Here is a 26,990-nt window from a genome sequence, read left to right on the forward strand (position 1 = left end):
TTTCTTTTCTTTTCTTTTCTTTTCTTTTCTTTTCTTTTCTTTTCTTTCTTCCTCTCCTCCTCTCCTCTCCTCCTCTCCTCCTCTCCTCTTCTGCTCTCCCCTACCCTCTCCTCCCTTTCCCTTCTCCTCTCCTCTCCTCTCCTCCCCTCCCCTCCCCTCCCCTCCTCCTCTCCTGTTTCTTCCTCTCTTCTCTCTTCTCTCTCTCTCTCTCTCTCTCTCATCTACTAGTGCCAGAACTATTTTAGATGATTGGGAAATATAGCAGGGAAGAAAAAAACGGCATCAATCTGAAATAAACCATCCAAAGCATGCTGTGGAAAACTTTCACAGGCACGTCTAGCTATTATTTTGGGGAGGTATGATCAACCATTCCAACCAGTCCTTATTGCCACTTTTCCTTAACTCATTGACTTATGTTGTGATGGAAACCTTGCTGGAAAACATCAGAAAGCAGGGTGTTAAAGAGCAGCTGAAAGGTCCAGCAAGTTCAATTTATTCTTTTAATTAGCAAGGCGGTTGTTTTAATAGTCCATTAGCCATCACCTAATTAAAGAAAACTTTTTTCCCCTAAAATATACAGAACTCAAAGGAGAATTTTCTAAGATGTTCTTTTGCAGAGGTTTGTCAGGTAGTCTAAATACTATGCTATATTCTTCAGGAAGTAGTTGGATAGTTGCCACCTTAACATTTTTTTTTTAATTATGTCTTGAAAGGATACAATATTTTTGTAGATTCGTGTGCTAAACTGGAGAAGCTTGGGACAATAAGCTGAACAACATGAGCAAAGCCAAATTCAGGTGACAAATCTAACAAATCTGACTCTGCTAGCACAGTTTTCTCACCCCCCATCCTAACTTGTCCTTTGGCATTTTTCCTTCTCAACACCATGAAGATTTTACAAAAAGTTATGTGCTTTAAATGAACACATCTTTGCCTGAAAGGTGATTCCATAGCTTTCCTTAGGCTCTTTGTATCTTTAGTGAGTGTTATCCATTTGTCTGGCTATAGATGTTTCCTAGGGAACCTCAGATGCCCTTGATAGAGTTTACACACTGTTACCTAAGACTGAAAAGTGTTTGATGGATTAACTGGGGAACTTACAAAACTTTAATGTCTTTTTTTTAAAGTGCCTAACTTTGTATCCTCTGGGGTGATTGTTAACTTCAAAAGCCATTTCAAGGTTCAATAAAACTAATGGAGGTGAGATGGGCCTAGTAAAGCATTCTCAGATTCCTATTCTCACCATTCTTTATCACCCACACAATGAGCTTGCTAAGCAGTTCTGCATTATCCACAGATAATGTACACTCATCCTTCATCTTAAGTCAAATGACACCTCCACCACGGAGCCTTCTCTAATCTCTCCTAAGAACACTAGAATTAATTACGCATTCCTTCTTCCATGTTCTGTAACAAAGACACCTCCTCTTCTTTGCCAAAAAAGAAAAAAAGTGAGTGCTACCCATAGTTCCTTCATATTTCTTGAGATAGAAAATAGATCTTAAAGTTGTTGAAACTTTTGATTTGGTAATTCTATGTTGCTTCTAATTCCAGGGTAGGATCTCAGGGGTGTCCAGCCAGCCTTTCTTTGTACTGAAAGGGGTCACCTTTTCAAGCATTGTATTCACACAGCTTTGAGGTAGGTATCACCTTCTAAGGTTCTTAGGAAGCTTTGAGCTGGGGGAAATCTTCTACTTTCAGATACTCCAGACTTAGGTATTCCGTTTAATAATTAAATAAGGCTATCTTCACATGTGTGTTTAGAGAGAATACCATGAGGTCAATTTGTTTTGGATTCCTGTAGCTGAAGCCAGAGAGTTGAGCAGGGCACCATAAACTTGGGGGGAGGGGGGTGGCCAAGGTGAAGAGGCTCCCCACCTGAGGTGGTCAGTGAGCCCCAGTCATATGGTAAAAGGTTGACAAAAGAGGTGACCATTCAGGACCCCTAAGGAGAGACTTGTCAGTGGATTTTGGGAGAGTTACATATCATAATTTAATTTAGATTTTCCTTTTAAATTTTTATAGTTTATTTCTTCTCTGAACTTCATTTCTAAACCATTACTGTTCTGGGTGAGCTGTGCTTAGAGACATAACGGAGGTATTTATGTCTTCACTTTGGGAAAAAAGAGAGGTGGAGGAGGGTTGTGGCAGTGTTGAGAAGAAGCTCTGAGAAATCTGAGGGAATGGGCAGAAAAACCTGGGCAGTAAATTGAAGAGAAAGTTGATGATCAGCTATAAAGACAGATTTGTGCAAGGTTTAAGTACTCCCACTTGGAGAAGGAATTTGACTTCTTGCAGTTATGCAGACAAAAGCTCAGTATAATAATGGGGTTCTATAATTTGGTATCCAAGTGAATGATGAACCCCACCCGCCTTGAGAGGATTTTTGGTGACTTTGCTCATTCTTCTTGTTCTCTGTCTTCTAAACAGTTGAAGATGGATCCAAGGGCCCACATGGAGATCAAAATGCAGCATTTGCTTCATTTCTGGTACATCTAGTTTGAACAATATAGGAAAACTTAGTTACTGTAAACTTTGGGACCTGCAGAATCCTGATATGGGTTTGGACCACCAAGTTGCAACAGAATGAAGTAGAGATGAGCATAAAAGACATTTTTAGATATCTGCAAGATACTGCTAATATTTTGGGGGTTTGCATGTATTTAAATTATTGAGAAATGTTCTATTCATAATATATATATATATATATATATATATATATTTATATACACACACACCCCCCAAATATATATATATATTTGCCATCCAAGTTCATGGGACTCCCTAATTCTATCCTTGGACTCCTGAGAGGCCTGCGGAACCTAGATTAAGTAGTTCTTTCTTGGGAAGAAATTTCATGAGCAAGAAAAATATCAACAAACATTTTATCGAGATTAAGTAGGCTGCAGAGACCTAGACGCCTTAACTACCCACCCACCCCCAGATGCATCTCCAGGGGGATGAAAGTCAATGAAGGTGGAGGAAGGTGTCTTTCTGGCTCCAGGTGCAGATGTTCCACCCTACCCCTTGCCCTGCCCCAGACCCACCCTGATTTGGGTTTTGTTGCTTTCTTTTTTTTTTTTTTTAACTTTTATTTATTTTTGAGAGACAGAGAGAGATAGAGCATGAATGGGGGAAGAGCAGACAGAGAGACACAGAACTTGAAGCAGGCTCCAGGCTCTGAGCTGTCAGCACAGAGCCCAACATGGGGTTTGAATCCATGAACTGTGAGATTGTGACCTGAGCTGAAGTTGGACGCTCAGCCCACTGAGCCACCCAGGCGCCCCTGGTTTTGTTGCTTTCTTCACTAGCTCACCATGCAGCCTCCCACAGCTTGCTTCATTCTGAATTCACATTGTTCCTAAGAACAGCTCATTTAGTTTCTCCTCATTCTCTCCTGAAGGGAAAGCAACACAAATATACAAAAAATGATGAGTATCTTTCCAGATGCAGACAAATTCATCTCTTTCCGGGGCATTTTATTTTTACTCTTGGCAGAAGTGGTAGACTTGGTCAGCAACCCCCAAGGATGGTTCATTAGGGATGGGAGAAGGAGCACCCATGATGTTTGCTGTCCCAATCCTTTGCCTGCTGCTGTGATGACCACCAGGAATGGAATACAGTCAGAAAAGCACACTGTTGTTAGGGTGGGTTTTTTATTTACTTTCTTAACAAGCACACTGGAGGAAAAAGTCCCCTCTGTGACTTTGTTGTCACCTTTACCAAATTAGCTGCATTTGGATATGTCAGGGACTGTGAATGTCAGCCTGAACCATTTAGCTGAACCTGCCTACTATGTGCAGGGCACTGTACAGGATTCTGTGTTGGCTGCAAAGAAGAATTCAGTGATAAATAACAGTCAAAACATCTTGTCTCCTACCATCCCTCTATCACAGATATTGTCACTGTTAATTTTACGTGTCTGCATAGCTAGACCATGGTGCCCGGGTATATGGTTAAACATTCTGTATGTTTCTGTGAGGTTTTTTTTTTTTTTTTTTTTTGAATGAGATTAATACTTAAATTGGTGGACTTTGGGCAAAGTAGGCTGTCCCCCATAATGTGGGTGGGTCTCATCCAATCAGTTGGAAGGCTGAACAGAACAAATCTGATGTCCCTCAAGCAAGGAGGAATTCTTCCAGCAGATGGCTTTCTGGCTGGAATTACAACACTGAGTCCCTCCTGGGTCTCCAGCATGCTTGCCCTCCTTGTGGATTTTGAACTTGCCAGCCTCTACAATCATATGAGCCAATTCCTTTAAATATTCCCCTCTCATACACACACACTATTTTTAATTTTTTTTTAATTTTTATTTTTTTTTAATTTTTTTTCAACGTTTATTTATTTTTGGGACAGAGAGAGACAGAGCATGAACGGGCGAGGGGCAGAGAGAGAGGGAGACACAGAATCGGAAACAGGCTCCAGGCTCGGAGCCATCAGCCCAGAGCCCGACGCGGGGCTCGAACTCACGGACCGCGAGATCGTGACCTGGCTGAAGTCGGACGCTTAACCGACTGCGCCACCCAGGCGCCCCAAATTTTTGATTGACATATAATACAGTTGACATATAATACTAAACTATTTTCAGATGTGTAGTAATTCAACAATTATATACAATATGAAATACCATGATAAGTGTTATATTATTGACTGTATTCCTTATGCTGTGGTTTTCATCCCTGTGGCTTATTTATTTTGTAACTGGAGGTTTGTACCTCTTAATCCCCTTCACCCATTTCAACCATCCCCTTCATATCCCTTTGGCAACCTCCATGCTAAATGAAATAAGCCAAACAGACAAAGACAAATACTGTATGATTTCACACACACACACACACACACTATTGATTCTATTTTTTTCTGGAGAACCCTGACTAATAGAGATATTTTACACCTTTGTCTTTCATCTGATTTGCTACTTTTAGGGCACATCTCATCTGCAGGGGAAGTTGTCTATGACAGGGCTCTCCTATAATCTACTTCCTTAGAGATTGGTGGATAAATTAATTTATATCTTTAACAGCATGCTTAGAATTCTGCAAGGAGCTTCTAAACTTATAGAAATCATCTTTGATTTAAGCAAAGGAATAAGCAAATGAAAGTGATTGTCAAATACTTAATGATTTCCTTTCCTCTGGCATATTTAGGGTAAAGAGTGATTTTTTTCATCTTACAAAATGACTGTTATAATCCCTGGTTACGGAGAAGGGACTAAATTCCTAATATGTCTGTGCAGGGTTGAGAAGAAATAGGGTCTAACTGGTAAACAGGCTTTGGTTTTACTGACTTCCTGCTGTTCCTATTCCACACACACTCCTCAGCAGTGCTCATCCTAATCCATGACTTCAATTACCAATGCCATGCTGATGACTATTATGACCCAGAGCAGCTCTGAGTCTCAGATCCATATATCCAATGTGTCTTTTCTTCTCTTGGATGTCTCATGGTCCTCTTAGTGTTAACATGTTCAAATCTAAGTGCATCATCTTTGCTGTAAATTCCAAATTCTGACCTCTTCCTGTATTCTCTGACTCAATGACTATGCTTCTGCTTGCCCACTTGTCTAAACCAGAAATTTGGGCTCATTAATATAGCTTAAACCTACATCTACTTCTTCCTCCCTTTTTGATTGTTTTGGTACAGTTCATGATCTGTTCAGGATTGGGTTATCATGGCTGTCTCTTTCCAGCTATCCCCTTTACTCTTTCATTTTACCCTCCAAACTGCTAACCCAGTGACCTTTCCAATGTGCAAATAGTTGTCTAGCTTTGTTTTTTCTTAATGTTTATTTATTTTTGAGAGAGAAAAAGACAGAGTGTGAGTGAGGGGAGGGGCAGAGAGAGAGGGAGACACAGAATCTGAAGCAGATGCCTATCTCTGAGCTGTCAGTACAGAGTCTGACGTGGGGCTCGAATCCACAAATGGTGAGATCATGACCTGAGCTGAAATTGGACTCTTAACTGACTGAGCTACCCAGGCACCCCAATAGTTGTCTAGCTTTTTAGAGTCCTATAAAGACTTTCTATCAATTTAAGGCTAATATTTAAACCTCTCAGCATGGTGCATTAGCCATTGCTGCATAATAAATAATCCCAAGGCTTAGTGGTTTAAACCAATAAACACTTACTATGTCATATAGTTTTTGAGTATCAGGAATCTTGGAGTAGTTTGGCTGTAGTTAGTAGTTAATAATTCTAGCTCAAGATGTCTCATGAGGTTGAAGTTAATCTGTTCGCCTGGGCTTCAGTCTCTGAAAACTTGACAGGGATTGGAGGATCTACTTCCAAGCTCATTCATGTGACTATTGGCAGAAGTCTTCAATTTCTTACCATATGGGTCTCTCCATTGAAACATGCTTTTCCCAAAGGGAGTATCTGGGAGAGACAGAGAGGTGGGGTAAGGGGAGAGAATGAGAGAGTGAGGGGTGGGAGGAGATCAAGATGGAAGCTTCAGTCTTTTATAATCTATTTTCAAGTGTGATATACTGTCATTTTCCCTGTATGCTGTTGTTCAGACAGACCAACCTTGGTAGAATGTAGGAGGGGACTACCCAAATGTCTGGAGACCAGAATGTAGGGTTCATTGTGGGGCCATCTTGGAGGCTGACTACCATATATGGCATTTAGCAACTTTCAAAGATCTTGCTTTTGCTTACTTCTCTAGGTTCTTTTCTTATTGGACTTCTCGCACTGTGTCTTTAGTCATACTAAACTTCCAATGAATTGTATCTTTCACAACTCTTTGCCATTGCATGCTATACCCTCTGCTTTAAAATCCTTTTAGCTCTCTTTATTTTTCCTGATGACTCTGTCATGCCTTTTATGAGTCCCTACTATGAAAGGGCCTCTTGTGACATCCTTTTCCCCCAACTATAGGTCTTTCTCTGTGCTTTCACAGATCCCCACATCCACCTCTATCATACTACTTTAAAATCCATCATAATTATTGGTTTATGAATCTCCTACATTCTACTGTGATGTTTCTGAGTTCAGAGATGGTGGATTTTTTTTATCACCCATTTTATTCCCAATATCTCTCAAAATACTGAAATGTAATAGGAGTTCAATAAATGTGTGGTGAATGAGAGAAGAAATGAATGCACATTTTGCTGCAGAATATGAATTACAGGGAGAAGGGAATACAGGCTCTTTTGTCAAGTTTTACTATATTTCACAGTTTTATGGGTCAGGAATATGGGAATGCTGTTCTTGGCAATTCTGCTCCATGTGGCATTGAATGGAGTTGCTCAGTGGTATTTGGCTAGAGTATGAGCTTGTCTAGAAAGTTAAAGATGTCTTCTCTCCTGTGACTTTCACCTTACTAGCCATGGCTAAAATATTTGGCTTGGCTGTGTGTACCTATTTGGTCTCAGCAGAACAGCAACTTGGGGTAGTCAGAGTTCTTGTAGAACAGCTAAGGGGTCCTTGAAAGATTTCCAAGAGAGCCAGGAAGAAGCTGCAAATCTTCTTCTGAGCCAACCTGGGAGCATAACTTACATTGCATTTTATGGGTTCAAGGAAGTCACAGAGCCAGCCCATCTTCAAGGAGAAGAGACTAGAAGGTCACGAGCAGCAGGTGGCCTGGCTCACTGGGGAGCCAACTTTGGAAATTAGATCCTGAAACTATAATCAACTATTGTCATATATATTTTACCTATGCTAAGTTTCTCTGCTATTATCCTGAAAGCACAATTTTCAAATATTTCAATCCAATTTTTATTAATAAGAAGGAGAAATGAGGGCTTACTATTATACATTTAGGTCAATGTGTAGCTGGATAAAAGTTGTATCTATAGAATCTTGACCATAAAATACATGTCAGCCTTGAAGGAAGTCTATACTGACATGACAGAGGGCTCTGTTCTTCATACTGCAGCATTTCAATTGATGATTTGATAAGGATTTTCAACTGCAGTGGAATCGTTTTCCTAGGGATGTTTTGGAGGTGCATAGGGTTATTTTTGATTGTCACAAGGACAATCAAATGTTGCCACTAATACTTAATTGCATCCTATGATATACGGAACAGTCCCATATAGCAAAGAATTATCCTGTCCAAAATTTCATTGGAACTCCTATTGAGAAACACTGAATACATAAAGATAAGCCTCCCATATTTGCTAATGTCATGACCTAATATGATTATGATAGGAGAATATTGGCTCAATAGCAGATTACATGGGGAAAGAAAACAGAGATCTTAGTTGGATGCAAGATTAATATAAACCAACACCATGTGTCTGCCAAAAATTATTGTTATTTAAAGCTATATTTAATAAAAGTTTCAGTTCAGAACACAAAGAGCTATATTGATAAAGATCTCAGGCCATTATACAGTGGTCAGAATGCTCGTGGAGTTTTACGGTCGCTCCCAGCAACCTGGTTTTAAGAGTGGCATAGATAAATCAAAGAATGGCCACCAGGAGAACAAAGAGTCTAGAAGCTATGCCTTATGAGTGGGAAACAGCTATTTTCAACTATTTGAAATATTGTGTGGAAGAATGATTAGGCATATTCTTTGAGATTCTAGAAAGCAGAATTAGGATAAATGAAGGAAGACTTTTCTAATAATTAAAACACTTTGTCAAAAAATGGAGTGTTATGCCTTGTGGGATAATTAACCCTGGTTGAGAGTCCCTGTAGAAAGTGGACTGCTTTAGCCCATGGGGTGATTTTAAATGAGCTGAATATTATGAAGGAGACTCCTGTATAGAGTGTGATCCCTAAGTCATCTTCTATCATTATTATTATTATTATTATTATTATTATTATTATTTTTATTATTATTTTAGGATTCATAGACTCATATTCATGAAATACTTGTGGACACTGCTTCTCTACACTTTTTATAATAATGCCTTAGTTCATAATGCCTTTCTTCAGCTTTGTAACTGCAAATCAGTCCCTTAAGCTATCTAAAAAAACTTATTTCTTCAATCATAAAGCAGGAAATCAGAGTGCCAGCCATATATTCCTAACTGGATAGCTGGAATAATCAACTTACATAATAGTTTTAAACTGTAAAGTGTATGAAAATATAAGATAATATTTTGTTTTCCACAGAGGCTGTGGACAATGTGTCTTATGTCTGAGAGAAATGATTTAACATTCTTTTTGAAGGCCATCCAAATGACTTGTAATTGTTCTCCTTTTTTCTGATAAGGTGTGAAGGTCTCTAATAGCTGTCAACAAAGTGTCATGTGGAGTGATTTAAGTAGCACTTACTGTTCTCGTATTGGTTGGCCTTTATTTGGTCCAAACTTTTGAACAAGGAGGAGACAAGAAGGGGTGAAGGGGAGGGATGTTAGATAAGCTTTTACTTAACTGATGTTTATTTTGGGGGGGGGGGGGAATGCCATCATCATTATCTGTGAAAAACAAATGTGTGTTGGCATCTGCTCTTTTTTGAGATGGCTCCATAGTTAATGGAACTGTCCAAATTTCCCTGTTTGTTACAAGTGTTCAATAACAAAAATTCAAATGAGTAAATTTAAACATCAAATATGCTGTATTCAATGATTCATTAATTGGGCAGCATCCCATCTAGCAAATAAAAAGGAGCCCCATGGAGCTGCAGAAAAGGAAATATTTTTACAATTTTTTAATGTTTATTCATTTTTCAAGAGACAGAGCGCAAGTGTGGAAGGTGCAGAGAGAGAGGGAGACACAGAACCCAAAGCAGGCTCCAGACTGAGCTGTCAGCACAGAGCCCAGTGCAGGGCTCAAACCCACAAATCATGAGATCATGACCTGAGCCGAAGTCAGATGCTTAACCAACTGAGCCAGCCTGGCGCCCCCCAAAAAGGAAAGTTTTTAAAGGCAGAGAGGGAGAGGAAAAAAAGGAAATGATTAGCAAAGAATGCATTGTTTCAGGCAAGGTTGCTTTCCTACTGGCAATGGACTAGGTCTGTCAGCAGACTACCTCCTAGTGCTGACCAGGAAATTCCAGGTTGGCTGATTGTAAGTCACATTTCTGGGAGAAGCTGAAGCTACCTTTAGGGCAGGTATTAGGTCTTGGTAGGGTTTAGGATATGTGACTCTGTTTTGGCCATTTTTAACACAATAAATTATGAAAAAAAAAGAACACATTGACTTAAACTAAATTTTGTTGTTGTTGTTGTTATTTTTAAGAGATACAAGTTAGCCGAATCAGCCTCAATAACCCATTCTAAATTCTAAGAAGAAAAAGCAAATTAATGTTCATTTAATGTTTAATTAAATTTATTATAGCTGGTATGCTGGTTTTAGGTTGAATTTATGGTATGCTAATGTTAGAGTTTTATGTGTTCTATGTACACTTTATAGCACATTGGGGTCTCTTGCATAATCAACATGTACCATATACTTAATGCCCATTTTATGTGAGTTGGAGCACATTTTACTATTTTAAATGATTATAGAAGTTTATTGTTATGTTTCTCCCCTTATATCATATTGTTAGCGATGTCTATGATTTATTTGATGCCAAATTCTTGATGTGGAACACAATTCCCAATTATAGCAATCTTCCTATAGGGAGAATGGTATTTGGTTTGTAACAATCCACTTTAGCATGAGATTTTAGGAATGCAGTTACAAAATAAGGCAACGGTATGCATTTTTCACTAGAGGTGAAATGTTTGCTGGTTTGTTTGTTTTCTAAAGATAAGGAGGATATATACTAACAGTAGAACAAAAATAAGCCCCATAGAAGTAAAAGTGATTATTGTTGTCTCTGTGGACGTGACTAGTGTTGGTTTTCACTGACATCCCATTTAGAGTTACTCCTTCCTCTACACTTCTGCTAGTATTCTCACATCAGGCAGCTCTCCAGAAAGGAATTTGTAAGAATATCTTGTCCAAGACCCACCCTGCACAAACAAAAATGCTGAGATATGGAGTGCTCACCGAAGTGACTTGCCCTGGGCCATAGAGCTGGTAAAGGTCAATGCCACACTTGAAATCAGATCTTTTGGAATTCGAACCCAGAGCATTTTTTGTGATTCACATTTTTCCTTATTATCCTGGTGCCTTGTTGCCAAGCAGGTGTTAGGCGTCATTGTTTACCTGATACCAGATTTCTGCTGTGGAAATGCCTCTCTCCAACCCCCGCATTTCCTCCTGTCTGGGTGTTCTGATCATAATCAATAGTCTTCCAGTGCATCCAGTAAAGTCTGGGAAGTCCAAAACCTCTGCAAGGAAAAGGAAAATGCCATTTTGCCAAAGGAAATCAATATGACTGATGCCCTCACCTCCAAGGTATACCCCTTGTGATGATTGCCCCTCATTCTCTGACCCTTCCAGGCCCAAGGTATCCCACACCCAGATTAACTGGCTCCTGTACACTTATTTATGTGCCATCAGCCAATATCCTTCAGCAATAGCAGCAGCAACCTTGATTTGTTTTCCCTTTTTACAGCTCTGTTGCTGGAAAAGGTGGATGGAACATTTAATTTGGCATTAAATTCTATTCTGGGGCATTGTCCCCTGTGGCAAAGGTGATGTGGATGGTTTGCATTTATGATTTTGCTCAGTTCAACTCATTTTTATGCTCAGCGAAGAGTTTCTGTTCAAGCTTTTCTTGCTTCTCTTGCAGTTTTATTTCTGATTTCATATAGACGATTTCATAGAGTGGAGCAGCCTTCTTTCCCTTTGTATTCAGACTACCATTTTTCCATTAGAAGTGTTGGCAACAACCTTGTTTCTGCATATACGTGCAGCATAGATAGCACATTTGAATTCTGAGTGTAGCTCTATTCTTGAGGGATGTGGTCTGTGTCAGGGGCAGACATGACAGGGAGCAAATGTGCATGCCAGGGAAAGGGATTCATCTCAGCTCTTCTTCTCCTTTTGCATTTTTACCTCTGATTTCATGGTGACTGGTACAGTGGTGGGTCTAATTCTTTTCCCTTTCTTTATCCTTGAATCACCTTCAGGAGAGTCGACAACCAGCTTGCTCTGCGTATTAGTCTGTTAGAGCCAGAATGCGCCAGAATTTGCTATCAGTTCTCCCAAGGTGAGATCTCTTCAAGCCTCATGGCTTTGCTGAGTGGCTGCTGGCCCCCAGACCTGCCTGCAGTCCCCATCTCAAGACCCCGCAGCCTTCCTAATTGCTGGTTTCTCTGCTCAGAAGCACCCTCTGCCCTCGATTTCTTTGGAAGGTGGTCCTCTCTCCTCAGCACTGGAAATCAAATTCTTTCCCCAAAACAGTAAAAACGTGTGCCCCCAGTTTCCTACCCCCACCCCAGCACTGACCACATCATCCTTTCCCTGGCCTCTGTGTCTTCCTTCACATGCATCCCTGGCCAGGAGCAGTCTGTGTATGGATGTAAGGGTCACAGGGGCAGAAAACCAAGGTGAGGAGAAGTGAGATGCTGAGGCAAGAGAGGTTTCTCAAAAGAACTGAAGCCCCATACCCTACCTCTTGCTCCTTCAAGCATTTCCTGATCACTGATTTTTTTTTTTTTTAGGTTGATATTTGCAAAACCTTTGGTTTCTGATAAAGCCTTTGTTCCTTATGTTTGTGGGAGAAAAGGAACAAAAAGGGAGAGAGAAACACAGTTAAACAGCAAATCCTACACATATCCCAAGGCTTTTGAAGACAAAAAGAATTGTACAAAATAAATTGCAAAAGAAAAATAAGGAAAAAAATAATCCATAATTTTTCTCTATGCTTGACCTATTTTTACAATTGTGTTGTTAATGAATGTGTTTTTTTTCTTATGTAGCTTAGAACATGGTTAACCAGGTTAGCCAGTCAGGTGTCTGCATTCAGACAGACCTCACCACCCTAGAACACTCCTAGGCACACTACTGGATTAGAACCCTCAAAATCTACATCGTAGACACTGAGAGTGATTCCAGCATAGACCACTAGATGGAGCCCTTGCTATGCACAAACAGCCCCAAGGGCCCTGGGGTAACCAGTGAAGCCTTTAGCTGGAGGGCAGCATTTTTAAGAGTGGTACTTGGTTAAGAGAATCCATTTCTCTTCCAGTTAGTCCAGAAGCCCAGCTGCTATTGCAGGTGCTCAAAATTTCTCAGTATGTGGATTCATACATAGTATCCTTAAACACACACACACACACACACACACACACACACACACACTACACCTTTACCAAGTATTTATTGGAGGCCTGGAAGAGTCCCACTGGCAGCCTCCATCCCTCCAGGCTTCCCTGCAATTGCTGGAAACTTCCCATTTTGGGGTGAGACTCTCTGGCTTCATGAACACGCAGCTTCAATATAATTAGCTGTCTAATTGCTCACCGACGCTGAGCCCATGTGTGTGTTACTAATTATGATTTATTTAAAAACCCTCTGTTTGCCATTCTTTGTTCTCTATTTCCTCTCTATTGAAGGGCCAAGGGAGGGATTTGATTTGCAAACTGTTCTGAATGGTAGGCTTTAATTTCTTCTGTAATATCTGGACTTCTCTTTCCAGTTTCAAAGTCTAGGCAGCTTCTTATACATGATTCCCAGTGTGCCCGCCTTCTACTTGCCCACAGTAGGTATAAAGACAGGTGTGGCTGCACTATCTGGAAATGTAACCACCGTATTGAATATCACATTAACATACCTGCCACCCCCCCAAATCTGTATTTCTAACACAGTTACTGCACCCAAGCATCACAGCCATATATGTAGTTGTTTATTGGGCATCTCCACCTAATTATGCCAGTTCTAAGTCAACATGTGCAAAACTGGGTCCTAAAGCTTAGGTCAAACCTGTTTTCCTTTTACACCTCATCTTGTCCTTGCTCTTCCTCACTCCCAGTTTCTATCTTCAAGTCTGATTAATTTTACTTCCTCATATCTCTCTATCTGTCATACCTTTGCTGCTACCCCTGCTGCTGTGCTTACCCAGAGTACTGTGATGGTGCCCCGAAGTTCAGTTCTGACTCTCACTGTCCATCCCACCCAATCCACAATTTGGCCAGCTGGTCTTCCTAATGCACCATGTGCTCAGGTCCCTCAAAGCCTCCCAAAGCCCTAGCTGGTCTTATCAGTGCTTTCCCCAGGTGCACTCTGCCCTGCCCCCTCAGGAGCTTCACCTCTTGGGGCTCCTTACACACCAAATGCTCCAACCTCACCCATGCTCCCTCAGGCCATGAGGATATGCCTTATCCTCATACCCTGCACAGACATATCTGCTCTTTGTTCAGACATTTTCTTCATCCCTCTGTCTAAGCCTTACCTGGTCCCAGGTACAGGTGTTACCACAGTTCTGGGCACATTTCCATCAGAGCCCTGATCACCTGTCATTGCAGCTTTCCTTCTTTGTCTTCCCTTCCACACTGCAAGCTCCATGAGGCCAGGGACTGTCCATTCAACCCACAGGCATCCCCAGTGCCTAGCAAAGCACCTAATAGCAATTCTGTGAATGCCTAGTGAACAAACAGAAAGCACAACTAGCATTAACACTGTAGTGTGGTAATGCTAATCAAATGCCAGCTGGTGTTTGCATGTGTGTGTGTGTGTGTGTGTGTGACAGAGAGAGAGAGAGAGAGAGAGAGAGAGAGAGAGAGAGAGAGACAGAACACAAGAGGAATTCTAGGGTACACAGCAGGTCTTCATTCTCTCCCTTTTAGTTAATTATTATCTAAATGAAGACCCGCGGGGCACATGGCATTTTGCTTGCAGCCTGAGGGAGGCTATCTACAAAGTTAAATATTCATAAAATGTACAGACATCATATACAACAAATACATGCCCTGAAGGTGAGAAGAACATTTGATAAAGACCTGAATAAGTAAGGACTGTTAATCAGAGACTAGTAGTCAAGAGCCCTGTATTCTAGATAGACTTTAGTCACTCTCCTGTAAGTTCTTATCAGTGACAAAGACGTGCAGAGAGGAACAGAGATGCTACTGAAGGTACATTCTGGCTTGAAATGGTCAAAGTTAAGATTGGAATGTGGATACAGTACTTCTTGAGTATGATGAGCGTGGAAAAGTGGAGAGGCACTGTCCAGACCCTAGAACACACTGCCCAGCTCAGCGGCATGCCCTTGGCAGTCAGCCTATCTCAGCCCCTTAAGGCTCCAACTCAATTGCAGATGGCTGGCTGCCTCACTGATCATGCTGTTCCCAGAGCAGCCCACATCTGGTGACAGAGTCAGGTGGAGGCATAGCGGCCCAGTCATCCTAACCTGAGAAGGACAACACTGATGGGCAAAGGTCACTCCAAAGCTCCCTGGGGGTTTGCTGAGGCTTTGAAGAGTCTGCATCCCAGTTGGACTTCCTTCTTTCCAACACTTTTTTTTTCTTTATTTTTGTAGATGTTGACTACTGACTAATATATTATACTTTAAATTCCATTTCAGAGTCTGTTTTAGAGAATCCAGCCTAGGATGGTACTAAACCAGGGTATAGTTTGCATACTAAGATGTAGTTTGTGATGAGATTTTGGAGTTGGCTCAACTCACTTCTTGGCTAGCAAGAGGACTCTTTCACTGGAGGCAAGTGGGCCAAATAGAGTCTCTGGCACAAAGTGGGGGTCCAATGGTTACCATTCACTGGTGGTGTACTGGCTGAAGGGAATGCACAATGGGAACAATACATCAGGTGTTTGAAAGGTGTGGAGAAAATATTAACTATAAGGATAACAGGATTGGATGGCTATTGCTAAGGGTTATTCATGCTTCACAGAGTGAAAATAAACAGCTGAGAGCAACAGGCAATTGAAAGCCAGGTGTGAAAGCCAGAGGGCGTCTTTGGTTGCATACAAAAATTCTCTAGCAGGTGGGCTGGGAAAGCTGAGGACTAAGCCCAGGAATCTGAGGGAGAGCAGCTGAGCTCTAATTACTGAGTTAACAACCCAACCAAGGCAGGTCTGTTACATCGTGGGAAGGGCTCTGGTTATTAATACCTGTGATTCTGATTGGCTGACCTGGAATGACAAAGATAGGAAATTGGAGACTGAGAAGGCTAGGGTAGGAGCATGTGAATTGGCATATGGAAGTGAATGCCATGTGTGAGGATCTTTGTATCACATGTTAATGCCCACCAGAGATTAACTGCCAAGGAAGAGGCACATAACAACTGCCAAGACAAAATGGAAAGTTGACATTAGCCACGGGTATATAAATGAAGGGGTCATGGTGGCAAGGATGAAGAGTGTGCATAGGCACAACAACAGGGATTCCCACTTACCAATTCTGATTTCTGCCATTGCTGAGTGCTCAACCTGCCAGCAACAGAAAATAATGCTGAAATTTCAAAATGGCAGGATTCCTTAAGGAGACCAACTGAACATTTGAGGGTAAGTTGGCCACCATCTTATACTGTTCTCGCTTCTATAACAAAAATACCATGGCGTTGGTGGTATAGGGGTAAGCACAGCTGCCTTCCAAAAATACCATGGATTGGCTTATGAACAACAGAAGTTTATTTCTCAGAGTTCTGGAGGCTGGAAAGTGCAAGATAAAAGTGCCAACAGATTTGGTATCTGATGAGAGCCTGTTTCCTGGTTTATAGATTCCTATCTTTTTGCTGTGTTCTCACATGGCTGACATGGAAAAGGAGCTCCCTGAAGTGTCTTTTATAAGGACCCTATTCCCATTCATGAGTATTCTACTCTTATGATCTAAGCATCTCCCAAAGGTTCTACTTCCTAATACCATCATATTGGATGTTAGGGTTTCAACATAAAAAATTGGGTGGGGGGAATAAATATTTAATTCATTCTAGCTATTTTCCATCCTGAAAGAGCCTGGGTTTCATCTTCAGAGGAATACACATATATTTTAGTCATGGATTTACCTTTCTGGTCTGAAGGTCTCAGCAAGCACTGTCAGCAGACAGTATATAAAGAGTTTGATCCACCAGTTCTGAATCCCACATTTCCTTGTGCCAGGGTAGGAAATCCAATTTACAGCAAAAAATGTATAGAGTGGTCCCATTATCATGGGATACATTAGACATCACATTCAATACTACCAAGATTCTGTTGAACTGATAGACCATTGGGATGGCTTGCTAAAGGCATAGATGAAGCATTAGTTTGGAGCCATCATTATGTAAGAATGAGGTGGCATCCTCTGATATGCATTATATCCACTGAATCAAAAATCTTTATGTAGCACTGTGTTCCCAACAGGAAAAAAAAAAAAAAAAAAAAAACATAAGCCCAAGAACTGAAAGGTGGAAGCAGGACTGACTCCACTAGGACACCCTTAATACCCACAGGGGAACTTGTACAACTCTAGACTCTTCAGGGTCAAAGGTCCTAGTTCCCCTAAGGATATACTTTCACTGGGAACACAGCAAGATTTCCAATGAATTATATGTTATGGATTTACCATTGGCCATTTGGGCATCTGTATTCATAGATTAATGGACAAGAAGAGGAGACACCAAGTTTGCATAACTGATCCCAATAATCACGATTGGATAGAGGTGTTGGATACAATGGGGCCAGGGAACAATATAGGAGATATTTCTTGGTATTGCCTTGTCTAATTGTGACTATAAATGGACAGGTCTAGCAACCCAGCCCTGAGAATGGCATGGTGACCAGGATCCTCTTGGATGAGAGTCATGCAGCTAGATAAGCCATTGTGGCCAGCACAGGGAAACACATCACCCATATTCCCTTCAGGAGAGACTTATTGCCTAGATGTGAGACAGATATTTTCCCACCCTCAGGTTCTCAGGGTCCATCTCAGCTGAAATGGTGGGTGTCACCTGAGATCATATCATTCTGAGGAAACATATGCTTAGTGCCTGAGCCAGGTGGTATACAAAGTCCTGGCCATTGGGCCCAACACAGGGTAACTGTGACAGGTACTACTTGCTTCAGAGCTCCTTGGTGGGGTGGGTTGGCTGAGCTTGTTGGGTCTGCATGACAGTTCCTCTCTTTCTCTGCCCAATCATGCTTCCTCCCTTTCTTTCAGTTATTGATCCCTAATGGACTTCTTGCATACCAAACTATGTCTCACAGTTTGCTCTCGGAGACCCCAACCTGTGAAACTTGTGCATTACCTCGAGCCTTTCTGTTTCCAGTTTGAATACTTCCAGGTTCTTATGTTTAGCCTCTGTTGATCAGTATTGAGATTCTGGAGCTGAAGATAGCCTGAATTCTTCTGGGTAGACCTTTTCTCCAGCTGTAGTTCAGTTCTAAAATGCAGTGTTCTAGAAAGCCTGAGAGGAAACGTTCTATCTTTAGTTTCAAAATGAAAAACCTCCATTAATCTTAGCCACACATCTGATTGTTGGCCACAAATCCATTTCTTCTCATAGATTCACTGTGGTCCTTTCATGGAATTGAAATTCAATTCAGTGATGGAAGCTTTAATCTAATGTTTCTGTGATTGGAGCAAAAAATAGGAGAGAAACTTCTGTTCAGGACCAGGTAGATAAGAATGCAGCAACTTTGTTGGCAGAAAAGGATAAACATGCATGTTTGAAAATAACACGTTTGATAGAACTACAATAATAACTGTAGGGGACCCAGTTAATGTGATGTCCTAGATCTGTCTGACCACTTCTGGTGCCCTCTCCCTGAGGCCTTTGCCACTTTCCTGGGCCTTGGTCTGAATCAATCAGGAACACAGAGGCCCTGACTTGTCCAGAAGTGACATGGGCAGGCCTGGTCACATAGCACAGAACTATGACTAGTGAAAGACAAGAGATGTAAAGGAGATAAGAGAGGAAATGCCTAGTTTTTGTCTTCCTAATAGCTTATTCTTAAAGGCAGTGTTTCTGTGTGTCTGTTCAGGAGGTGACCATTGGGATGAAAAACCAGTGATGTCTTCTTGTGAAGCTGTGGTCATCTTGTTAACACAGGACTTTGGACCTTGTATTTGCATTCCCTCCTTCCCTGTTTCTCTTCATTTTCCCCTCATTTTGTTTCCTGGAATTTTAACCATCCCCTCCCCCTATTAAGGGTTATCACATAAGCTTTGAGCTGAGATTTGTTTTCCATGGGAAGCATTTCCAAGGCAAATAATGGATACTTCCCAAGTTCTTGCTGAGTGCTAACAATTGTTCTTAGAGTTGTATAGGTATCAACTTCTTTCTTCTACATAATAACATGATGAAATAGGTACTACGATCATCTTCATTGTACAGATGAAAAAGGTGAAACAAACAGAGTTTAGGTGACTTGCCCATGCTAGTGAACCTAAGAAGCTGAATTTGTAAATGGCCACTGTCAAAGCACTGGTTAAGATCTTCATGTTTCAAATACCACATGAGTTGACACCTTTTGAAAGTCTTTCCTGATGAATAAAAAAGAGGTATTCTTTCAAAAATAAAACTCTTATAACATTCTCGGCACCAAAACACCTCCATTTATTGAGTATCTATTATTGTTGCAGACTGGGTTCTGAAAATGAATCTATTCAAAGATGTATGTATGTATGTATGTATTTGTTTTTGCTGTTCTTATAGTTTGATTATTGGTTGCCAGTTCCGTCTGTTGATGAATGCTCTCAGATAGCAGGGGCCTTTCTCCTTCCCTCCTTATATATATAATGTTGGCCAGGTATTGATAAGCACTGCTCTCCCCTCATAGTCTAACTCAAAACATCAAAAAAAGCAAATGGTAGGCTGTGTGGCCTTGAGTGAAATCTTGGAAGAAAAGTAATTCTGGTGAGAAGAAATGGATAGCCTGCCAGAAATGCAGGGATCATTGCCCTAAGTCTATAGACCTTCAACATCTGGCTCTTACGGGAATCCATGGGCACACCTGAAGTCCATGAATATATGAAATCCTGGAATATATGAAAATTTCTGAGTTGGTCAGCATCTACACTTGAGGGGATGGATTAAGAGAGGACATACACATTTCATTAGATTCTCAGAAATGTTGCTTTTATGGAAAAACTAAAATTTAAACCTTGGTATTACTGCTTTCTATGTGCTCTATGTAAGCCATTTAACAATTGGGGTCTCAGTTTCCTCATGGAAATGGAATACTAGTACTGGTAGTCCTAGTATCTACCTAATGCCCAAGGCTTTTGTAATGATCAGATAAGATGAAAAATGTCTGTAGAGGAATGTTGTCCTCTCTAAAGCACCTTACCAAGGTGGGATAGGTAATCATTCCTATCTGCTGAGGCTTAGATTGTAGGGTATGAAGGGGAAAGACTCTAACAGTGACTAACTTCGTATTTTAGGTTTGGTTCATTCAGAAGTTGGCCTGAGAAAAGAATTTGAATATAAATAGTTTATTTGGAATGTGATGTCTGGATGTATTGGTAGAAGATTGTTTGAGTGAGACAGGGAAGGAAGGAAGGTAACCTACACAGTGCGCAATAATGAGCAGGTTGCTTCTGTGAGCAGCTAGGACTCAGTTCCAGTGTGTAGAACATGCCCTTGGGTTGCCTTCCCTGGGGCAAAGCATGCTCCTGCAACAGGAAAAACCTCTCAGGTAGAGTTGCAGGTGGTTGTATGAGGAGGCCACTTGCATATACCAGTTCTAAGTGCCAAGAGCAAACATAGGTAGGGCATTGGCAGCAAATTGTGAGCTAGACACAGTCATGTGCATTATCCATAATAAATTCTAAGTCAGTGGTTCCCTCAGATAGTTTTCTGCTAAAATCACCTGGGAGACTGAAAAAAAATCAGATATTCAGGACTCATATTTGAGAAACTTTAATTCAGTATGTCTAGGGCAAGGTCTGATAATTGACATTTTTCAAAGGCTCTCCAGATAATTCTAATGGTCAGTCAGTTTGGGAAACATGGCACTTAAAAACCCATTTGATGTAGGTATAATTTGCTCCATTTTGAAGGTGAGGGAACTGAGACCTGATTATTAAGTATTTTATACCATATTCTCCCTAGACTGTGGTGGAAGCAGAATTCCAACCCAATGTCTACGTCTTTACCTCAGTGTCCCACTGCCTCAAGGACCTGTTTCTCTTTCAGATACCACATCTCTTGAACCTATAGAGAAAGGGTAAGAGTCATATCTGATGAACTACAGAATCCTAAGCCTGTTCCCTTCAAAGCCATCTGTATTGCCTACCGAAAGAATGAAGCCTTGTAATTGTTTTTCAAATATGTTCTGTTGTCATTATTTCTCTGCCATGGCCAGGTTCTTGACATCCCATGCCTGTGTTATTAAAATGTCCTTCCAGTTCATCTGCTGGCCTCAGTCACCCGTTCTCTAGTCCTGTGACCCACTGCCAACACAGCCTTTATCACCTTTATAATAATGTCTTCTTCCTAGACACCTGCAGGGGGTCCTCATTCCTTATTTATAAAATGGAGTCAAACACTGTTGATTGGATATAAAGCCCTCCACAATCCAGTTCTCATCCTAGGTCTCCAGCCTCATCTTGTATCTCATGTATGGAATATCAGGCAGAATCCAGGCAGGAAAACGGAAACATGTCTAGGTATCTTGACAGAGAAAATTTAGAATGGGAATTAATTGGGTTAGAGTCCTCACAGAAACAAAAAGCGTACTCTGAGGCATTGCAGAGGTTGTAACTACAGGAAGCAGCTACCAGTCCTACAGTTGTGGCGTAAAAGGGAAGACACTGGGATTATCAGAACCTAGAGGCTCAGAGAAAGAGCTCTGTGGAGATTAGGCTCAGATCTCTAAGGAGGTAGAGATACCCCATGGGCTGTCAGTACCTCAGGAGCTCAGAAGAGGGGTCCATTGGAAGAGGTCCTCACATCTCTGAAGGGGAGCAGTTATTCAGCTTCCACTGTAACTCATGAGTTCAGAGAATGGCCCTCATGCTTCTGGGCTTAACTCTCTGATGAAGAGGAGCTGCCCTAGTGTGACTCATATTTCCATGGGGCACAACAAGTCTGGGAGTCAAAGGACCCAAGAGGTTGGAACCAATTACTGCTGTCAGGGTGATGAGCCATTAATGGGGCAGTGTTGACAGGAAGAACAAGCCAACAGGAAGGGCCAAGTCTCATACTTCCCCCTGCCTTACAGCCTCACCCTAGTGGTCCCTGTCTGTGGGACCTAACAGGGAGCCTGCTGACAGAGGAGACAAGTAATCTGTAGATCCCCAGCCCCGGCACCACATGGCCAAGTAAGATAGTGCTTCTGAGCTGAGAGACAACAGATTCATAACTGGAATGACTCCTGAAGTGGCAGGACCACCAAATGTGCTTGGCCCTTACACATCTCTGTTTTTGGCTAATACTATCCTGTCTCGGAATGTTCTTCCTAACCACAGATTGTTGGCCCACATGAACACTCAGATGGCTTCTCTTTGTGAAGCCTTCTGGTTTCCCCCTATTTCCAAACCCCTAAGCCAGAAAAAATCCTTTCCTTATCTGTTTTCATTCATACTCCGATAAAGCACTTATCACATTGTATTATAATTGCTTGCTTCAAATCTGTATCTTTGAATTGAAGGTCAATTCTTCAAGAGAAGGTTGCTGCTTTATTACTCTTTAGGTCTCCAAGGGTTCAATAAGTGTGTGTCAAATGAAAAAGCCAGAGGTATGAATGAAGAAATGAATGAAGTGGGCAGGTGCAGATTCCCTGCCTTCAGAACACAAGGTCCCAAATAGTGTCACTTTTAGGAGAGCTTGGTGGGCCTTGCCCTTTTCCCCTATCGAAGCATGGAAACACAAAAATAAACATCACGTTTAGGATTGTTTTAGAATTTCAAAATTTCATTGGATTTCCAACTGCTGTGTCCCTTCGGTCCAAAGCAAATTGAGAATTTGATAAATGTTTGGTTCCATTTAGCACAAATCTCTTCTCTGTTTCCTTTCCCTATACCTCTTTTCTCTTCTGTAGGACCTCAATTGTTTCCCCTTAGCAATTAATTCCTGCTGAGGTGTTAAGTAATATTGGCTTGAGGTAATATTGGCTTGAGGTAATATTGGCTTGAGGGTGTCTTTATTTTTATTCAAGTCTCAGAGACTTGAAGTCCTTTTAAAACCTAAGGTCTATATTGCTAATTGTAGATTTTGAGATATTTACAACAGGCTGTGAATGAAGGTATTTTTGGAAGCCTTCATATTCATACTTGTGTTCCTGAAAACTCATTTAAATTCAGGTCCAACATGTGCTTATCCAGCATTAGTATATTCTAAGCATTCTATTAAGCCATTTTGTGTTCATTGTATTATTCAACTGAATCTTCATAGCAACTCTGAGGTAAACATTATTTTCCCATATTACACCTAAGGAAACTGGGGATCAGAGAGGTCAAATGAGTTGCTTGTGATCACACAGCAAGTAAATGACAGGACTAGAATTTGAATGCAGGTCCATTTGACTCCATGCTCACGGCTCCTTTTCCATTAATTGTGCTTATGGGTGGGCTTAGCTCAAAAATGAACCCAGATATTGAAAGAAAATCCAGATTCCTGTGGAGAAGTCCCTTCCTTCTCCAGAAGGCAGGGATATTGGGATATTTCTCCGAAACATCAGCTCCAGGTGATACATGAATCTCCTGCTCCCAAGGAGAAATTGCCTGGAGGGGTGTGGTCCAGTAGTAGGATCCCTGGCTGGGAAAACAGAGGCTTTTCTGTTGGGTCATTTGACATCCCTTCCCTTGGGTTTCTCAGATATGAAATTAGAGGTCTGTGTGATATGATCTCTAAGGTTCCCTTCAGCTCCAAGATAGAATGAATACTCCATGTTTTGAAATGTGGGGCTCTTTTCCTTCAAAGTCATGGCCTCTTCTGAGTCTTTAAGGACTTCTGGAAGATGATGAAGGTTTAAAAATCAGCCTTTTGGTGGTAGAAGCTTCAACTGCCAGTTTTTGACCTGTGAGGGAGCAGAATCAGCTGGTCTTAGCCCCTGGCATGGACAAATGTCTCCAACGTAAACTTTAGTGATCTAGGCTAACAACTCATGACAAACCCATATGGATTAACCCTGTCGTAACTTGCTCAGTGTTTGGAATGGGTCTTGAGCTGCCTTGGCTAAATGCTAAATAATTCATGACACTATTTTCCTGTTATTGTTGCCTTGAACGGCTCTTGACTCTGCCCTTTGCTGCTGCTCCCCAGAGCTCTTGTGAATTATGGCTTGGGGAGGAAGATATGTGAGGATTCCAGTCCCCAGGGAACAGAGACAAACATAGTCATGGTTTCTATGGCACCCCCGAGACCCCAAACTGCTGAGTCTCCCACATCTCTTATCGTAACATTTAGAGCTGCCTTGTAGTTCACCCGAGGACATGTTCCAGAGAAATCATAGAATATTTATTAGCGTTATTACATTTTCTCTAGCACCTTTCATCCCAGAGGATCCCAAAATGCTTTGCTAACAAAATATCCAGGGAGATTTTACCCATTTCTAAAATCAAGCTGCCGTTCCTCACTTTTCCCTCATCACACACCTTCTATTTGCCTTCCTTCAATCTATTTCCACCTGAATTTTTATGGCTCTCTTCATTACTTAACAAATAACACTCAAATGCCTTAACCTGGTTATATTAATTTCCTTTGATGGCTATAACAAATTACCACAAACGTGGTTGCTTATAACAATACATATTCATTCTCTTACAGCTCTGGAGATCAGAAATCTGAAATGCATTTCACTGGGCTGAAACCAAGGTGTTGTCTGGGCCATACTCCTTTTGCAGGCTTCAAAGAAGAATCTGTTTCCTCACCTTTTCCCACTCCTTGGCTTGTATTCCTTACGTTCTTTGGCCCATGTTCCCTTCCACCATCTTCAAGGTCAGCAGGATAATATCTTAAATTCTTTTTCTGTTCTATTGTCACATTGCTTTCTCTGCCACTCTGAAACTTCCCCTGACTTCTGCTTAAAAGGACACCTGTCTTTACAGACATTTACTTTACATTTAAGGTCTATTGTCATAATCCAGTATAATCTCATCACATCTGCAAAGCCACATATGCCACATAAAGTAACATTAAGATTCCAGGGATTAGAGTTGGGTGTTTTGGTGACCATCATTCAGCCTATCACATCTAGCAATGATGGCTCTTTTCACCTGACTAAAATCAACATCTAATTCTGTGCCCCACCCTCCCCGCCACAGACCATATGTCTTAGCCAATCTGGGCTGCACAGTTGTGTTTAAAAAGTTTTGCATATATCTGCATTGTGTCTTTGCTCATGATTTTCTCTTTGTATATATACATGTATACATGTATGTATGTATGTATGTATGTGTGTGTATATATATACATTTACGTGTGTGTGTGTGTGTGTATATATATATATATATAGTGCTACAATTCTGCAGTTTTGAGAGAGAGATACCAGAAATGCTTCTTTGCCTCCATGTGCCCTTCCCTCTCCATTTACCCCAGGTGGAACAAATTCCTCTGAAGTGTGTGCCATTCCTACAGTCTGGCTCAGCTCTGGTTGTGTAAGGTGTTTACTAGCTTGCCTGCTAAGCTGCATGCTTCCTACATGCAAGGACTCTCCCCCACATAAGAACCACTTCCTGCCTTTCACATGGGGAGCCTTTAATAAATGTCACATAAATTATTTCCACAGGAGTGATAGAACAGGGGAATGTTTTCAGATTGATTCCACAGGCTATGGTTTTGTCATTCAACAAATATTTATGGTTCATTTAAAAATATTTATTGTTTTCTTCTGATGCCAGTCCAATTCACAGTGATGAACAGGTATGCCTTTGCCATTAAGGAACTTAAGACCTAGAGGGGACTTTGGACACCAAAAAAGTAAGTATGACTCCTGCTAAATAAGAAATCAGGGTGCTATAAGAACACTTAACAGGGGCTTATCTGGCCTCATAGTGAGAGCTGATGGAAATTAATTCAGCAATTAGAGATTCGACTAAAAGGCCAATTATAATATTATTATTCATAACAAAAATCCACCTTCCATTTGCATAGTGCTTTTCATGAGGTGTGACCATAATGTAATAGAGTGAATTTTTTTAAAGCAAACATAACAAATTATATTACAGGGAATCTCAGTGTTGGAGAGGACCTTAAAGGCCATATTGTTCAACTCTCTTTCTGATGCAGCTCTTCCAACCATAGTATGCCTGATACATGTGTTGTTTTTCAAAAAAGTTGCCTCTCATGTGTGCATTAGAGAATATAGAGGAAAGTGGGTTCCATATACATCTATATGTCTATCTACATGCATACAATTTGTGTTTATATTAATACAAAAAATTTGTGTATGCATGTATATTGTATATATAGATACATGTGTGTATGTGCATATATGTATATGTATATGATATATATGACATGTATATATGTATGTATATATATAGCAGTTGTGTTATAATTCTGTAATTTTAGGAAAGGAGTTCCAAAAATATTTTGGAAAATAGCATTATTGTTAAACTCATTTGGATATATCTATACTCTCTCAAAGTGACTAATTTGACCAGGAACAGATAAACGTGTGTCAAAGTCTGGAAGCATTTAAAAATTATTTTCTTTACAATTATTTCAAAATAATTTCACAGGGATAACATCTACACATCAGCTTTTCTCCTTTTCTCAAATGGAGGTACAAGCTCAGAATGAGAGTGGTTTAGCGGAAAGACTGAATCTTGGAGTCTCTCAGACAGACATGAGATAAGATCATGGCTCTTCTTCCTAGAACTTGTATGGATCTAATTAAGTTATTGAATATCCTTGTGTCACAGTTTAATTTGTAGAATGAAGCTAATAACACTTTCTTTATAGGACAGTTGCACAAAGTATGATTAGCATGTAGCAGAAATGAGTTATTTTCTATCCTTTTATGAAGAAGCTGGGACTGGTCTGATATCCAATTTTATGGTAAATAGAAAATGAGAATGTAAGATGATTTTTCTAAGGATCCATAATTTTCTAAATACAAAGACCATGTTAATTGTTTCTGACATATTGTTCTTTTTTCCTGTTCAAAAAGATGTACATTGTTTTTCAATTTTTTAGAAGTCAGTACAAATGTATGCCTATATGCACACACACACTTTTATTAGCTCTCAGCACTTTGACTTTTCAGTGAAAAGACTCAAAGACCTAAGACAGGTTGTTCCCAACCTTCTGTTTTGAAATAAGAATCTTTCTGTATTTTCATACAAGGGCATATCTTATGATTTTAGGATGCTCTAATGATACA

General features: G+C 40.7%; 1 long non-coding RNA gene across 1 annotated transcript in view; it reads left to right on the forward strand.

Annotated features, from left to right (window-relative positions):
• The window catches only part of LOC121035301 (uncharacterized), a 14,975-nt gene extending 2,449 nt beyond the window's left edge, over window positions 1-12,526 (forward strand). The window contains exons 2-6 of the long non-coding RNA XR_005792840.1: window positions 714-797; window positions 1,555-1,639; window positions 2,026-2,098; window positions 2,431-2,489; window positions 12,449-12,526. This is a non-coding gene — a long non-coding RNA (uncharacterized LOC121035301). The remainder of the gene's footprint in view (window positions 1-713; window positions 798-1,554; window positions 1,640-2,025; window positions 2,099-2,430; window positions 2,490-12,448) is intronic.
• Window positions 12,527-26,990: the final 14,464 nt, after the last annotated feature.

Source organism: Herpailurus yagouaroundi, unplaced genomic scaffold, assembly GCF_014898765.1.
Source record: "Herpailurus yagouaroundi ecotype Mexico unplaced genomic scaffold, PumYag 161, whole genome shotgun sequence".
Taxonomy (NCBI): domain Eukaryota; kingdom Metazoa; phylum Chordata; class Mammalia; order Carnivora; family Felidae; genus Herpailurus; species Herpailurus yagouaroundi.